General features: G+C 34.5%; 1 long non-coding RNA gene across 1 annotated transcript; it reads left to right on the forward strand.

Annotated features, from left to right (window-relative positions):
• Positions 1 to 269: 269 nt before the first annotated feature.
• On the forward strand, positions 270 to 8,992 carry LOC126970281 (uncharacterized). The gene is made up of 4 exons (XR_007730600.1): positions 270 to 365; positions 6,162 to 6,293; positions 7,080 to 7,292; positions 8,891 to 8,992. It is a non-coding gene; the product is annotated as an uncharacterized LOC126970281 (long non-coding RNA).
• The last annotated feature ends 3,756 nt before the right edge of the window (positions 8,993 to 12,748 follow it).

A 12,748-nucleotide genomic window follows, 5' to 3' on the forward strand; every position in this document is an offset into this window, starting at 1 on the left:
ATTGCGCGAATCATATCGATATCGAAATATCGAGTGAATAAGCTGCCTATGCGTCGATTCCTTGCTCATTCTCCTTCCCTAGGACAGCCAGTACGTCGCTCGCCACTAATCACGAAACACCTGTGTTTGGTGTCTGTAAAAACCTTAATGGCCACCCTCGTTTGACGCGAAATCTATAATCGATCCTAATTAATCCCGCTGAATCTTGTGCAAAAGCTTAAAAATATAGTGCGATTCTACTTAAAACATTATAAATTGTTTGAGATACAGTGAAATTCAGCAGGCCTGCTATGTAAAAGTGTTTTTAGTGAAACGGAAGAAAATCAGTTGCACTTGGCGTGAACAATTGGACTTCAGCGTATTACGTTAGTCCCTCAATTTTCCTACTATAACTATCCTATATTCCTATCTTATTATTCATTCTCCTGGCAGTGCGCGGACAGACATATTCCAGTGTGTATAATTTTTGTATGTTAACATTGTATGAAATAAAAAGGGGTTTTTGAGATTACATGCAAATACCGTAGTGTGGATCTGAGCAGAATCAGCTCCTAATTAACATATAAATAAATAAATAAAATAAATAAGCCATTTATTTCTTGCTTTTACAAAGTTTTTTAAATATTGTAAGTAAATTAATAATTATAACTAAATTTGCTAGCAAGAACCCCGGATTGGGTAAACAAAATTTTCACTCGAACGGCTCGCTAGCTCAGTTGGTTAGAGTACCGGCACGGAACGCCGGAGGCCGTGGGTTCAATCACCGCATCGTTCATAAAATTTAGTTTTTGAAATTTTATTTGTGTATTAACCCTAGAAGTGAGGATTATCACTTTCAAAAAATGACAAATTGTTTCAATCACATTCTTTTATAGAAGAGTAGAATTAATGAGCGTCCAGGTGACCTGGTGTTAAGAGAGTATCACCGCTAATATTCGCTTGCAACACGAGAATAGCAATAGGAGCATGTGTACATCTATCTAGCCGTTATTTGTAGACTTACCTACGTCATATCCTCCTGGAAACACAGTTGTAAGTCCCATGAAAAATGAACTCATGAGGAACGCCACACATTCAGATGGTGAGGAAAATAACTAAGCGTGTGGTGCTAAGGTGGAATTTGGCGATAAGAATCAGATTTATGATTTTACCAGTGGGGCTCTTTGCACAGGATGCTGGCTAGATTATGGGTGGTACCCTAACGGCGCCTATTTCTGCCGTGAAGCAGTCATGTGTTAACACTACTGTGTTTGGGTCTGAAAGGCGACGTAGCTAGTGAAATTACTGGGCAAATGATACTAAACATCTTATGTCTTAAGGTGACGAGCGCAATTGTAGTGTCGCTCTGATTTTTTTTTAAGAATCCTGAACGGAACTGCATTGTAATGGGCAGGTGGCATCAATTACCAACAGCTCATTGTCCTGTTCGTCTCGTTCCTTATTTTCACTTTAACACTCCCCGTGATAAATGCGGTAGAAGACACACAACGTAGCGATATCTCTAGGTAGTGCGAAGTCATCGAGCTGTACACAGAAATTACACACTTAGTTCATATTTATTAATTTACTAATCTTACAGCATAATTGCTTTTTTTTTTAAATTTCTGTTATTGATCTTCTATACTTATCTAAGTTATAAATAGTGCAACTGGCCCTTTTTATAATATCATATACCTATATTGTTACGTCGAAAATTTTACATTATTGAGTATTACGTCAAAGTCAAATAAACATTATTCAATTAGGCTTAAGCTAAGCGCTTTAGAATCGTCACTACAAATATTTCTTTTAAATTACTGATTTTACAATTGTTCGTAAACACAATATGTAGATAACCTGCCCGCCGAAAGGTAAGAATTTGTTCTTACCTTAAAAAAGTAACCATGCATATAATTACATTTCTGAAACATGAAAAAAAAAATTTTGCTACACCAATAAGTATGTATATGAATTAGGAGGTTGCTTAGAAAGTAATTATTTTATATAAAGTATAGCATGAAGTCTATACTTTTATAATAAAGACCCAGCCACTGTTCAGATATTATCTATAAAAAAATGTTTTATTAAAAAATAGCTCAGTCGTAAATCCTACTACTCCACAGCTCAATATCTAGGTGATCCGACAGCCTGGGACTAGATTTTGATTATTTTATAGCAATAGCATTTACAGTACATTATTATATATTTGATAAAAAAGAGCGCAAAAAAAATGCTGGGAGAGTTTCTTGCGCCACTTCTTCTCTCTCAGAGCGCCATTTGTTTCCGAAGCGTTAGTAGTGTCTAGTATATTAAATATGACATCAAAAAGATTTCTAAAGGAATCAATTTTGAGAAAATAAATGCCTTTTAAGTACTGTAGCTGCCGATACAGTAATAGTAAGTCAAATCGTTGAAGATTTGAGTTATGTTGCAGTGTGTTTTTAGTTTCTAGTTTCTTTCCTGAACAGTTTATATATAATAAATAGCTGACAGACTTAAAAAGATTACAATCCAAACGTGATAGACAACAACTGCTATTATTATGTTTGTTTTTAGTTCTTTATTAAGAATTCAATTTCTGTTTCGAAATAATTTGTGATTTGATAGTAATATCTCTCACTTCTGGGATTAATTATACAAATTAAATTTGTAACCAAAACTCGATGCGAAACTCGAACCCACGCCTCTCAGGTTCCGTCCGTGCGCTCTTATCAACTGAGCCTACCGGCCGAGTGACGCATCGATCGTTAATCTTGGCATGCCTTGTTCAACTCTTAATTCTGTTTCCAGTTTGGCAAAATGTTCTTTACAATCAGGTGACACTCAGCTCGCTTGTACGATTGCATTTGATAGAATAGCTGTAAAGTACTTAAGTTTGGCTGAATAATTAATAAAACGACTCTTAGCACAGATATCTTGACACTCTGTTTTGCGCCAATCAGCAGATGTCCTTTTCATACTTACGTTCGAGCTTTGGACTTCCATTCCTGCGGAAAATCTTCACGATGTCTACTACTACTACTACTACTACTACTACTACTACTTACGTAGGGTAGTAGTCGTAGTAGAAGGGGCGTAGTCTTTGGGACTCGTTTGTTCTCTGGGGGTTCTTGTCAGTAATTTCCCTCACTGCTGAGGATCGTGACTCCTTCTGATCTTGTCCACTAGCTGTCGCCATTGGTTGCGTTCCGTTGCCTGATGTATTGCAACATTCATTGGCACCTCCAGCTCTTTGAAAATTACATCAGGCCACTGTATCTCCGGCCTCTCGGTCTCTTTCCTTCTACCTTCCCTGTCACCATAAGACGCTCTAAATTATTGGCATTTCTGTGAGCAATGTGGCCAAGGTATCGCACTATTCTTTGGAGGCAGATTGTGGACAAGCGCGGAGTTTTCTCTATTTTCAGCTTATATTTCTATTTTCTTGGGGTATACGAGTATATCTTTTTTTTATCGCTTTGTGTCAATAGGTCCACGCTTGACAAGGTTTAAGGCCAAAGATTTTTGGTTGCTGTACTTTTCTGCACCCTGTACTTAATTATTATGACAAGATTAAACTGGCGCAGCGGTGGAATGAAGTAAACTATTCACCTTAGAAGTGATATCACTGAGACGTAAAAATAACTGTTTATATCTCTTTAAATCTAATGAAGCAATTTTGCAGGTAGCAGAACAAACTATGAATATGATAAAGGAAATTGTGAAATCCGACGATGTGTCGCCAGATACTTCGTTAATATTAATTAACGCTATTTACTTCTTATTAAGTGTTATTTTTTGTTTCATACGTTAAAAAATGTAGATACTAAAGTAAGTATAATGGATTTTAATGTAGTGCACCAAATCAAAAGATTTGTGGACTGAAAAATTAATTTACTTTAGATGATAATTATGGGCATCATCCATCATCCAGTAATGTGAAACTAGAATACATAGATTTCAAAATTGAATTAAGCACCATGATTATAATGTTTATATTAAAAAAATTGTGTTACGTTTTTTTGTCTGCGATGAACTTCTAAACTACTGATTGCAATCAAATTTTGCACACTGTGTGCAAATGCAGTTTGATCCAACTTAAGAGATAGGATGGTTTTTATTAAGATTCGTGACTCTAAATATTTTCTTAAATTTTATTTAAATATTTTTTTGATTTCAAATTTTATTTCTGTATGAATAGTTCTGTGAGATGAATTTTTGATGTTGTTTCACAGTTGTTATGCTGTAACATTATTTCATTAAAAGAACAGGGAAAAACGAGATAATTATTGTAATGATTGAACTTCTGCAAATTTTGTAATCAACAAAAATATTTTAAATTTTGAATACATAAGAGCGCTTTCGCACTACGTCTGATCCGTACCCTTGAAAACACGGTCCGGAGTAGTCATAGAACTATTTCTATAGTCGTTAACGCACTAGATCCGGTTTCCGTCATCCGATTTCTTTCCGTCAATCGTAGAAATACACTGGCTTTCAAAAGTAAGTATCACACTTTTAAAATTGGGATAACGTTTTAAGTTCACAAGATATACTTTCGAAATAAAAAGGACTCCAAAGAGCATTTAATTTTGTACATAAAACTTTATAGTCGGTAACCTTCTTTTAAGAATTGGCTGAAAAAAAAAACTTCAAAAACAAAACCATTCCTTTTTTAAAGTGGACGTTTCCGAATTACAATTTTACCATTAAATTTTTTTCAAGATCGATGGGTCTTGTTTTAAAAATTTATGCTAAAAAGCACATTACATTTATTTATCATGCCTCTTTCAGTTGAAGAATGTGCTAGGATCATGGCTTTTCTGAAGGCATCAGTATGCATCGCACTGCAAGAATGGTGGGTGTGACGGTACGAACGGTCCAGAAGGTAAAGCGAAGGTACGAAGAGACTGGACACCATCTGAGGAGACCTTGTAATGGCAGACCCAGGTGTACCAGTGCCCGAGAAGATCGTTATATTATTTCCACTGTGTTAAGAAATCGCCACCAAAATGCAGTTGAAATCCAGCAACAGCTACTTCAGACCCGGAAGGACTACATTAGTGACAGTACAGTGAGAAGAAGAGTTGCTGAAGCAAATTTGAAACCCCAAAGACCAGCGAGTGGCCCAAAAACTCGAGAGACAGCATCGAGTAGCGAGACTGCGATACGCCCGTGAACACATGCAGTGGGATGAAGAAGAATGGTCAAGAATTTTGTTTGCAGATGAGTCTCGATTCTCCCTTTACACTTCTGATGGAAGGCGAAGTGTTTACAGGCGACCTGGTGAGCGATACCTTCAAGCCTGCATCTCAGAAAGAGTCCAATACGGTGGAGGCAGTGTACATGTATGGGCTGGCATATCTTCAGAAGGTCGCACAGAGCTAGTAGCCATAGAAAATGGCACCCTCACTGGGCAAAGATATGCTCATGAGATTCTCAATGAGTATGCAGAGCCGTATTTAGCAAATATGGGTGATGGATCGATGCTGATGCATGATAATGCCCGGCCACACACGGCTCATATCGTACAAGAGTATATTCAGGAGTCGGTATCAGCGTGATGGCTTGGCCATCAAGAAGTCCTTATCTCAACCCGATTGAACATGCCTGGGATGAGCTTGGGAGGCTAAAGTCTCAGGGCACTAAAGCAGGCCCTGGTAGAAGAATGGGAGAATATTCCCCAACATCGGCTCCGAAACCTAGTGTTCAGTATGCCAAACCGGCTCGAAGCTGTAATCAGAACTCGAGGAGGTAATACCAGTTATTAAAAATGAAATAACATGTAATACATTTTAGTTGAATTTTTTTAAACTCAACTAAAAATGTCTATTTTCATTGTTTTATCTTTTTTAAGTTAAAAATGTTACCAATGTATAATTTTAGTTTCTAAGAATTAAAGCCTATAAAATTTGCAACAAAACGTTTTTAATCTTAAATCACTACCTTCTATAGTTAAGAAAAAAAAATAATTTGAAAAGTGTGATACTTACTTTTGCAGGCCAGTGTAGTTCTACGTGTACTTGGGACCGTGTTTTCACGGCTACGGGTCAGACTCTGATCGGACGTAGTGCGAAAGCACTCTAATAATGCATACCTTCGAGAAAAATCTGAGAGCCTAATATACCTTAAAAATTTAATATTGAAATGGTTGAACCATGGTTGATCTGTAACTGTCATAATGATAATTTGTTAACTTTCAGGGTAAATGGAAGGATCCGTTTGTATCAGTTCAAGCTTCCACATTTCACACGCCAACCGACGTCCGCAGAGTAAGCATGATGTCTATTACACGGGAATTCAACTTTACTGACTGTAAATTTTTGAATACAAAAGTACGTACCAATATTAAAAATTCAGTATCTATTATCGTACTTTAATAATCTACTTAGCGCCCCTCATTAGAGAAACGTTGAAGTAGTGGTCTGATCTCGATATGTCAAAATAGCAGTTTTCTCGAAACTGAAATTGTTTTTTTTTTTTTATTTATATGGCATTTACAAGTTAATAATAGTGGACTTATATCAAGACAAATATTTTTTTTTTTTATTAAAATAGAGACGTGACGAGCAGAACGTTCAGCTGGTGGTAATTGATACGCTCTGCCCATTATAATGCAGTGGCGCTCAAAATTCTTGAAAAACTCAAAAAATTCTGAGCGGCACTACAATTGCGCTCATCACCTTGAGACAAGATGTTAAGTCTCATTTTCCTAGTAATTTCACTAGCTACGGCGCCCTTCAGACCGAAACATAATAATGCATACACATTAATGCTTCACGGCTGAAATAGGCGCCCACACATAATCTAACCGGCATCCTGTGCAAAGGAGTATACTACTGGTAAATTTTGCAGTATTATCATCCTAGATGACGAAAATGTATATTTACTATACTAATAACGACAATTCGAAGAATCATCGTGCATGAATATAAATACCATGAGTTATGGAATCCGCGCTAAGTAATCTCTGCATGCGTCATTAATGCCATTGAAAGGGTAACCTATAATTAGGTGAAACTAATGGCCGTTGGTATACACGCAGAAAAAAAAAGGACATCCAATATTACATTATGGAATTCAGAGAAGCGATGAACCCTGAATTTAATTATTTTCAACAGCTCGTTATGATACCCTACGTCGGTGGTAAAACCTCATTCCTGATCGTCGTACCAAATGCTATAAATGGACTTAAAGTTCTATTGGCACAACTGAAGTTAGCTCCGGAATTGCTGAACAAGGCAATCGATGAAATGAAGCCGAAAAAAGAAGATATAGCAATGCCCAAATTTAAAATAGAATCAAAAATGGATCTGCGTAATATGCTTGAGAAGGTAGGGTATTTTATTAAAAATAATACATTAATTATAATTTTAAGGGTAAGAGGTGGAACGTTTTCGCGAACCCAAAGAGTATCATAATATATAGGGAAAAGAGAGCCCTTTACGCATTGTGAGCTGTCTATTTGAAAACTAGTGCCATCTGGAGATTGGCCCCGAAAATAACTATATATAAGCTCCAAATTATAATATTTTTTTAATGTTGTGACGCAATTAAATAACTAATTCTACTTTTTAATGTAGGTATTGCAATTTTTTACCATGTTGAAATTGCGCGTAGAGTTAGTTATTTAATTTTGTCACAACATAGAACATAACGGATAGATTTAATAGTGTAAATATGCAAAATAGAACACGAGAGCTACATACATGCGCAAACGCGAGAAGTAATTTAATTACATTAATTATAATCGTATTACCAACATATTACTTTACTAAGTAATTTTGTGATTAAAGCACGTATTCAAGTTTTTGAACTTAATGCACTTAAAATTTTTATATTGCTTTACTTACCTGAGACTTTCAGCCAAATCTAGAATTTTACCACAATAAAACAAAATTAACTCATTATAGGTATAAAACCAATAAAAAATTTAACTGAAAAAAAAGCAAAATATCCGTTTATGAGCCTATTAATGTGGATACAAAAGCTGCATTATGATTATGATATATAAGCTGTGTATGTCAAATTGAAACTGAACATTGTAAAGTAGATCCTGTAGATGAAGCCACAACCTGAGAGTTGAACAAAGCATACAAGATTTTATGACGATACGTCACTCGAACGGTTAGCTCAGTAGGGAGAGCACTGGCACGGAACGCCAGAGGTCGTGGGTTCGAGCCCCACATCGTTCATAAAATTTTGTTTTCAAATTTTATTTGTGTATTTATCCTAGAAGTGAGTGTGTATATAACCTTAAAAACATAACAAATTGTTTACATTTAAAAGTAATTTGATCGTTTCTAGTTTCCTATCCTGCCCTCTCTCATAGTCGTAACTGCGAGAAATTACTAAGTCATCATAATATTCGTATTAATAGTTCATAAATGATTTAAATTAATATCCAATATGATAAAATTGGAGTCGTTGCTGTTATTATCAACACGTGTATAGATAGGTTTATGTAATAACTATAAATCGTCATTTTTGGAAATAACATTCCTACTTGCACTAGACCTAATGCAATTCAACAGTTGGCAGAAAAGTATGAATTTGAATTCATAATAATTATACCCGCGTATGAAATCTCAGGATTCAGTTAACATCCTATATGGTCTGTATGGTATGGTGGCAAATTATGCAATAGAAATATAAATATATATTAATTTACCACAGGAAGTTACAATAGAATAACATATTGCAACAACACTTGGCAAATGTCATTAAGCTACATGAGTTCGTAAAGGGGCTATGACACGAGGAGAAGAACTAAAAATAAACTACCAGCCCATCTTTTCAATCTGGCCTGCAATTGTTTTAGAGACCTTGCCTATTGTGTGCTATTATATAATTTTTGTTTCACAATTTTTCGAAATTAAGAAGCCTTAAACTATTGGATTTAGTTTTGGCTTTACCTGTTACATTGTTTCAGGTTGGTGTAAAGCGCATTTTCAATAAATATGAGTCAGGCTTGAGTGGCATGGTAAAGGATAAGAAAGTTTTCGTGTCGAAAGCGACAAAAGCAATTATTGAGGTTAATGAATTTGGTACCGAGGCTACGGCGGTATCAGGTTAGTAAAGTCAATCTATTAAAAAATTTCTTTAGAAATATTTACTCAAATAGGCTTAATTGGTCATGGGCTCATTCGTTCCCCGTTCTCGTTTTTGTTTGTTGTGTTATATTAAGTTATATGCAAATCGCAGAATGCGGATCACGTCCCGTATTGGAGCATTCGCGCTGTCCTTATAGGACCTTAAAATTTAAACTTGCTAGAAGAATATATTAGCACAATGCTATAGTTATGTTAAATACTAGAGTAGTTGATCGTTATAATTTATTATTTATGGCAAACTCTTGAATGCAATGATAAGCACGGCTAACATGCGGCCTAACCTCTTCGAACTTCTCGGACATTGCAAGTTACTATGATGATACTAAGGTACTAATTATTTTTGTAGTTCAAGGTTTTAAAATGTTATCAAAGCATTTTCGGGTTGATGGATACGCTTAACAAATAAATACCGATTAAGTATAGCACTTTTCGTATGTGCCATAACTGTTCAAAATATAAAACAACTTCGATAAAATTATTGAAATCAGCGATACAATTTGGATGTTTTGCGTTCTTTTGTAATTGCTCTCATGCAACTAAATTGTGGAACGAATTTCTTTCTGAAATATTTCCTTGATAGCGATGTCTTTTTATTAATGCTTAAATCCCCGCGACACTTTTGCGCATTAGAGTTTCAAGAAATGTGGGTGAGCTTTGATTTTTTTTTTGTTGACGTACAGTCCCCTAATGTCCATGTCCTACAGATACCCCCTAGTTTGTCCTTTTATTCCATTTCAAATATCTATAATGCACCTATTATATATTTTCAGCTATCCATGTTTCAAAGCTTGCGCTGCTGGGTATAACAGAACATTGTCGCGCCGACCGTCCGTTCCTATTTTATGTTCTCGCGTACAGGCATCAGTTATTTGCTGGAACACTTATCCTTCCGGTTGATTTATTAAATAAAATTTAGCTTGATATATTTTTATTTATTACTACAATAACTATCATAACCTAAACTAACAAACCAAACATTATAAATTCATCAATGTTCAGTTTTAACTAAATGGCTAAGCGGCTTGCTATTTAGTTAAATGTACAAGCACTACATGTTTTTCAGCCATTCTATTATTAGAATCTAGAAATGACATCAAAAATAATTCTAAAGGAATCAATTTTGAGAAAATAAATGCCTTTTATGCCTTTATTTGCGAGTATAAGTTGAACTTGCTGATATAACCAGATGACTGCAACATATATATTTGGATTAACATTATATTATAATACGTTCATTATAGTATGCTATTTTTACATTATTCGCTACAATTTAAGCAAATAATGTTTGAGCCTAATTAAGTAAATTTTATTTATGTTTGAAACGATTGTAAACAGATATATCTTATTTATCTTTCAGTTCAATTTCAAATATCTAAAACATGTTCAAATATTTTCAGCTGTCCATATAGAATTGCTATCGCTGCAGTTAATAGAACATGTTCATGCTGATCATCCGTTTTTATTTTATGTCCTCGCGCACAAACATCAGTTATTCGTCGGTACAGTTGTTTATCCATCTGGTTGATTTGTTTAACTATTATATAGTCTAAGAGCTTGTGAAGATTCTTCTTTTTGTATATAATATGTAACAAAGGTTTAAAGAAATCAGTTGTCAAAAAGACCTAGACTTGTCTTGACAAAGCAACCGAATCATGTAAATCTCACTTTATTAAATTAAATATTCTTAGCATGCCATCAATATATATTTATGAAGTAGCAGTTATGGTAATAATATCAATAAATATGAAACCCTAATTTCGAAACGAAACGTCAACAAATTACGACCTTTGAAGTCCAGAACAGAGTTGTATCGAAACAGCATCTTTTGCATGGGACCAACAATTTACAATTAACAATATTAAGCGCGAAAATATATTCTACTTTTAGAAGTCACTCAAATCTTACTTAATAAAAAAAGCATATTACTTATTAAAAGATTTTCTTGACGATAAATACTAAATAATAAAAATTAACTTCGACTGAACTCAACATCATTGTGTAGCTAATGACATTATACTATTAATTAAAATGAATAAGCCTTTGAAATAATAACTATTGTATGATTGATGTTAATCTTAAGTTTGCTTGCGATGTATATCTTTTTTTAGTATAGTACCGTATATTATAATTGTTACAAAAATTAAAACGTGAACTGACTATGTATTCCACTATAAGTTTGCATGCCTTATAGGTTAGGGTAAGAGCAGCTGTTAATTATAAGCCAACAACATCTTATTATTACCTTATCTTGCAAATAAAGTTGATTTGATTTGATTTGGTACTTATACAAATAAGTATTTAAATACTATTAGCACAAAAACAAAATAGTTACTGTGCGGCTTTGAGAATACCAATGATAGGTGTAAAAGGGGGGATTTAAACACACAATATAAAAAAAATTAAATATCTGTATTTTATAGTTTCCACTAAAAATAACAATTTGCGTTACCCCTTAGAATTCACAATAAGTAATGCCCACTCGAAATTAGCGCTCTGGCTTAAGTAAATTTATATTATATTTACTTCAAAGACAGTCAACTCGGGTGGTCTCTTGTCATTTAACAACTGGGCAACAGCTGGTATTCATAGGAGCAGACAACGGTTATATGAACTATATAGTGAGAGATCATCATGTAATCATGATGTATCTTTTCTTCTATATGTGAAAAATATTCAAAATTATTATTTAAGAAAGTATGTACTATTGCTAAGTCAATGCATATTAGAGAAATAATTAAAAATGCTTCAAATAAAATAAAAATGACTTGGAAAGTTATTAACTGTGAATCTGGAAGAGTGAAAGACTGCAAGTTTGAATATAATCTAATAATAAACAATACAAAAATCCACTCTGAGCAGGAAGTAGCTTCTGCTTTTGAGATTTTTTTTCTGACATTCCAGTTTCCATCTCAAGCACCCTTGTCTCCTCCACCAGTGCTGCCGAGTCACTTCTTTTGGAAAATGTTAAGGAATGTAAACAAAATTTCAAATTCAGTGTTGTTAGCCCAGCAGAAATAATTAAAACTTTCAGATCCTTAGAAATGAAAAAAACTGCTGATATATATCTGTAAAAATAGTAAGTTCTGTTATTGACGTCATAGCAACATATCTAGCACTAGTTTTTAATAGCTGTATTAAACATGGCGTGTTTCCTGACCTTCTGAAGTATAGTCAAATTACACCAATATTTAAATCGGGACTCACTTCTGACCCGAATAACTATCGCCCTATTTCAGTGTTGCCGACCCTAAGTAAAATTTTTGAAAAAAATATTTTAAGCCAAATGCTTACTCACTTTACACTTATAAGTAACTTCATATAAAACAATTTGGGTTTACTAGGGGACGCTCGACTACGGATGCAGATGTTGAACTCATCAGGAATATTTTTGAGGCCTGGGAGGAATCACAGAATGCACTTGGTATTTTCTGTGATTTATCTAAGGCTTTCGATTGTATGGTATAAGAGGATCTTCTAATCTCATATTTAAATAAAAGGATTCAGAGGGTCGAGGTGAATGGCAGGAGATCTCCTGGGACTCCTCTCGGTATGGGGGTTCCACAAGGGTCTATTCTTGGACCCTTCCTCTTCCTAATTTATATAAATGATCTACCATACCTTGTAGAAAAAAAACACAAGATGGTATTGTTTGCGGATGACACTTCACTTATATTCTA

Source organism: Leptidea sinapis, chromosome 20 (genome assembly GCF_905404315.1).
Source record: "Leptidea sinapis chromosome 20, ilLepSina1.1, whole genome shotgun sequence".
In the NCBI taxonomy this organism is placed as follows: domain Eukaryota; kingdom Metazoa; phylum Arthropoda; class Insecta; order Lepidoptera; family Pieridae; genus Leptidea; species Leptidea sinapis.